Genomic DNA, 6,000 nt, shown 5'->3' on the forward strand with positions numbered 1-6,000 from the left:
AGAGAGCAATGGATTTTAAAAATGAACCACTGGCTTAAAACTAGTTTCATCAACAGAACTTTGGCTTCATAGACCATGGTCTGCATTGCCAAGATGAAGGGCTACTGAAAAGGGATGGATTGCACCTCACAATAACTGGAAACAATACAGAAAATTCAGGAAATGTCTGGCTCATCTTATCCAAAGGGCTTTAACTAAAATTGAGATTGGGGGTGTGGGTGGGGCAATCTTCATGACATATAGAATGTAATTTGAAGCAAAAACTACCCTGGCTGGGAGACAAACTCTGCAACAAGTGGAAGCTTGAAAAGATTCCAAACATCTTAGCTAACTACTTTGTCATTCAAGAGGTAGATTAGAGAACTAGTGGAAAAACCATACTGAATCTAATTTTTACTAATAGAGAAAGAAGTGATAGGGGGAGTTGAAGTTGCTGGAACCTTGGGTGAGAGTGACACCACCAGACTAGACTTCAATATAATGCAAATACAGGCAATAGAATACAATCCAACCGGTATCTTAAACTTTAAAAGAGCTGATTTTAACAAGCTCAGAGAGAGCCTGGGCAAAATTTTCATGGATAAATAATCTAAAGAAGAAAACAACTCAAGAAGCATTGGAAACATTGAAAAATATGATCATAAAAGCCTAGTCCAACACAATACAACTAAAAAAGAAAAATATCAAAAACAGCATCGTTGCATAAAGATCTATCTGAAAAAGTGAAAGACAAAAAGGATAAGTACAAAAAATGGAAAGAGAGACACATATGGCAGAATATCATCAGATAGCCTAAATCTGCAAAGATGAAGTCAAGAAAGCAAAAGCTCAGGATGAAGAAAGATTTGCAACAAAAGTCAAAGGTAATAAACCAGTCCGCTAAAAAGAGAAGATGGCAAGGAAGTTGCAGGCAATAGAGACAAAGCAGAGCTGCTTAACTCATTCTTTGCATTAGTCTTCACTCAAAAAAAAAAAAAAAGCTATAGCCCAACCTTCTAAAAACATAACTGTAAAAGACAGAGTAGAAATAAAAATTAAAATAAGCAAGAAAATGGTAAGCGAACACCTATCTGACTTTGATGAATATAAATTACCTGGACCTGATGGATTATATCCAAGAGTTCTGAGGGAGCTGGTAGATTTTATTCAGAACCATTGTATCATATCTTTAAAAAATCTTGGAGCACTGGGGAACTACCAGAGGATTGGAAAAAAGCTGAGGGGGAGGGGGACAGACCCAGGAAACCACAGACCAGTCAGCTTAACTAATACACCTGGGAAGATACTGGAAAATATAATGTAATAAACAGATCCGTGAACATCTGGAAGTTAATAAAATACTAGTTATAATAAAATTATAAGTAATAGCCAGCACCGGTTTGTTAAAAACAGATCATGCCAAACCAAACTTATTTCATTCTTTGACAAAGAATGATATGGAGGGTAGTAAGCACTGGGGTACAGTGCTCTTCAATATCATCATAAATGACTTAGATGAGGGAATAGAAGGGGAACTCATCAAATTTGCAGATGACACTAAGCTGGCAGGAACAGCTAGCGAACACTCCAGAAAAAAAGTCCAGAATCCAAAAAATCTTGGCAGACTTGAACAATTGTCCCTATCCAACAAAATGAAATTTAATTAGGAGAAATTTTACATCCAGAGACAAAAAAATCCCCAAAGTACAAGTACAGATTAAGTGAAACCTAGCTTAGAAACAGGAACTGTAAGAGGGACCTTACAGTTTAATGTTAGTAGACAATCACTTCAACATGCAGCTGTGTGCAGCAGCCACCAAGAAAACTAATATAATTCTTATGTTGGCTACAGGGACAATGGGAGAGAGGTCAGTGGAGATTTTTTCATTGCACCTTTGTAACTCTGGTCTGCATTTTGCTTATCTCTCCAAGGTCATTTCTTCTAGCTTTGGTATGAAAGTGTAGCTCTAATTCAGATAGAAACTAGTTACTGTGCAAGTGATGTTTCTTCAGTTTTCATGATTGGTGGCATGATGTCCCACATACTTTACCAGTTTTATAAACTGAAGTTTAATTAACACTGTTGAATAAACCTTATGACATACGTGGAAGAAGTTTTGCTTATTTGTTTAAGAGAATGTGTATGATCACCCACTTAGTTTCTCTGAAAAAAATAAAAACCCATCAACTAGTAGCCAGCACGGGTTTGTTAAAAACAGATCATGCCAAACCAATCTTATTTCATTCTTTGACAAAGAATGATGTGGAGTGTAGTAAGCACTAGGGTACCACAAGGTTCTTTCTTAGTCCCAGTACTCTTCAATATCGTCATAAATGTCTTAGATGAGGGAATAGAAGGGGAACTGATCAGATTTGCAGATGACAGTAAGCTGGCAGGAATAGCCAAAACCCCAGAAAACAAGTTCAGAATCCAAAAAGATCTTGGCAGACTTGAACAATTGGCCCTATCCAACAAAATGAAGTTTAATATGGAGAATTTTTACACCCAGAGACAAAAAAACCCAAAAGTACAAAAACAGATCAGGTGAAACCTAGCTTAAAAACAGTAAGTGTGAGAGGGACCTTGGAGATCATGCAAGGAAATATTGGCAACAGATTCAGAAAAGGTTAGAACAGAGGGTGGAGCTGACGTTGCAATAGTAGGAAAAAGAATTTCAGGGCCTCAAACTGATGCTGATATCCCGGCAGCTGGGTGGTCCATTTGGGTCTAAACCATCCCGAAGAGATGGTGAGCAAGGAGACTGCATCCTGCCAATCCCAGGGATATCACAAAATTTTGCAAATTTTGCTGTTGGGGAAGTGGCCATTGAAGATGCTGAAAGGTTGGGACAGCTCCAGAACGGAAAAAAGAGAAGGAAAGAAAGTGTGTTGGCTTGGTTGAGATTTTTTTTTTTCTGACAAGAGAGCACCCTAAAAGGGAAAAGTAAGACAATTGAAGGCAGAAGAGGAAACAAAGGCAAAAATGAGCCTTCTGTCAAATTAATTAGATTTTTAATTGTTTATTGTACTACTTCAAAAAAAGGGATTTTTTAAACTGGATTGGACTTTCTGTTTAAAAATTAATGGAAGATAATTTTTAACATTTATTTTAAAGGGAGAAACTGGATTTTTCTTTGTGTTTTGTTAATTTTTCTTTTTTCTCTTTTTTAAGGAGAACTTTTTATATTGAAACTGTTTTTTCTCTTTTCCAACCTTGTTATATTGTAAAGAGGGAGTGAAAACAAAGTAACACTGCCAACTAGAGGTCTTAAAGAACACTATTTAGATGAATAGACTGTGAGAAATTTTCCAGCAGGGCTGTTTATACTTAGAGAAGATAGAGAGTTGATCACTGAAGATTTGTTTATGCAGGTATTCCTCTTGTAAAATCTCAATGGCTGGAGATTGAAGTTGAAAGAAAAAATATTTTGGTGACCTTGGATTATATTTGTTGAAACTTTGATAGTGTGCCATGGATGTTGTACGGTGGCAGTGATTTCCTTTTTGATAAAATTTTAAGCTGCAACGTATTTTTGGCTGGTAGTTTTGCCTGGCCTGATCCTTCTGGTGTTTTTTTTTTTTCTTTTTCTTACTTTTCCATCTGATTGTGGTTTTATTGTCAGAATATAGATTTTTTTTCCTTTTTCCCTTTTATTCTCTTTTGCTTTTTTATTCCCTTATTAATACTACTGGTGGATTACTTTTATATTTTTAAATATTGTTTTATTCTTTCTCTTGTTTTGTGTGTGCTTCTCTGGAATTGAGTTCTTTTTAATTTTTGTTGTTTTAGTTTTTAATTTTTGTTATTGATTTTAACTTCAAACTTTTGATCTTTTTTTTTCCTTTTTCAATTGGATTGAGGTTTAGAAGAGCCTGAAGATAGTTCAGGTATTGCAAGCTGATTTTTACTGATTGTCTTTATAACTAACTTGAAATGAGGAAGACAACTAACACAAGCTCATTGATCCATATCTCTTCCTCCCCACTTAGTGGTCACCAGTCACTACACATAATGTTGCAGCAAGAAAAGGAGAGAGAGAAGGAAAAAGAGAAGGAGGTCACACTACAAATGATAATGCAAGCAATACAAAGAATAGAAGACAGAACAGAGAAGACAGATGAGAAAGTAGAAAATACACAACAAATGATGATGAAGTATGAGGAAATGTTTCAAAAGATAGAAGAAAAAGATGACCAGAGAGATTAAAAAATTGGTGAAATTGACAGTAGATTGACAGGTGTTGAACATGATAAAGGAAATAGAATGTTCAGCTGGGAGATGGATAGGGCAGATTTCTATCTCAGATTTCATAATATTGAGGAAGAAAAAGAAGAAAATCTTTCTGAAATACTGATAGAAATTCTGGCAGGTGCCTTGAAGATATCCAAAGAGAAAATGATGGATGGAATAGATGAAGTGTTCTGAATTTTTAAAAGATATGCTATGAGAAATAAACTACCAATCCATGTAAGATTTACTAATAAAGCAATTAAAATGTAAATATTGCAAAGCGCAAGAGGTGTGCCATTGAAATACAAAGGCAAGGAGATTATGGTGCTAAAACAAGCACCAAGAAAAGTGAGAGAGATGAGAAGAGAATACCAATTTTTGACAAAAAAAATCTAATTAAGAAGGGAGTGATTTACAGATGGTTGATTCCAGAATGCCTTATATTTATTTCGCAAGAGCAAATACACAGATTGGATTCAATAGAAAAAGCCGGAATATTTCAGAAGAAAAGAAGATGAGAAAATGCAAGAAGCGGAAGTAGTTAAAATCCAAGAGGAGGTGGTTGGTGCAAGAGACAAGGAAATACTAGATGAAAAAGAATGTGAAAAAGGAACAGTAGGTGGAAAAATGGAATATAAAGAAGCAAGAGAGAAAAGATCCACCAGAGCAATAAAACCTACATATAAGGTATAAGTTATGGAAGAAAAGAAACTGATTACGAAAAATATAAATGGATTGAATTTGGCTATCAAAAGGAAGAAAACATTTCATAAATTAGAAAAATTAAAATGAGATATAATCTGCTTGCAAGAAGTTCATATTAAAAAACAACATGTTCAAGTACTAAAACATCCCAAAATTGGGAATCTATTTACCTCATTGGCACAACAACAAAAAAGAGGAATTGCATTATATATTAAGAATACAATTAAAGCTGAATTAATGTTTGCAGATGAAGAGGGAAGAATATTAATGGTGGAAATAATTGATAATAAAGATACTTTTAGTTGGAAAATATGCTCCCAATGATAAGCAAGAAGAATTTTATAGAAAACTACACATGGACAATTAGAGAACAAGAATAAAAAAATATATTATAAAATATGGGATTTATTTTATCAATGGCTAGAAAAGAAAATAGAAAAATGAAATATAGTATAATATAGATATAATATAATAGTAAAGATGATATATTGTTGATATAACAATATAATATTTAATAATATTTAACAATATAATATTTAATAATATTTACCAAATAATATTTGATTATTGTGAAATGAATGATATTATTGTAAAAGCTGAGATTTGCTCAAAAAGATGATATGAATTTACAATCAAAGTTTAACAATGGTTTGATAGTAATATAATGATATGAATAGTTGATCTACACAAAGAAATCTTAATTTAAATTTAGGAGGAAAAGATTAATAATATTGTGCACAAGAGAGAGATATGTACCAACTGACACACTGTATAATGGAAAAATGATTTTATTTATTGTTATATGTTTGTGTTTGTCTATGTTTTTTATTTTATTTTTATTTATTTATTTTGTCAAATAATTATTAGACAGCAGGTATAAGTATAAATATGGTACTAAACACATGAAATGGATACAAACAAGAAAAAAGAGACAATAGGACAGGGACAGTAGGCACGTTGGTGCATTTATGCACGCCCCCTACAGACCTCTTAGGAAAGGGGTGAGGTCAACAGTAGACAGTTTAAGGATAAAGTTTTGGGGGTTTGGGGAAGAAACCACAGAGTCAGATAGAGTATTCCAGACA

Source organism: Pseudonaja textilis, chromosome Z (assembly GCF_049901715.1).
Source record: "Pseudonaja textilis isolate UNSWEBS1 chromosome Z, rPseTex1.2, whole genome shotgun sequence".
Classification (NCBI taxonomy): Eukaryota; Metazoa; Chordata; class Lepidosauria; order Squamata; family Elapidae; genus Pseudonaja; species Pseudonaja textilis.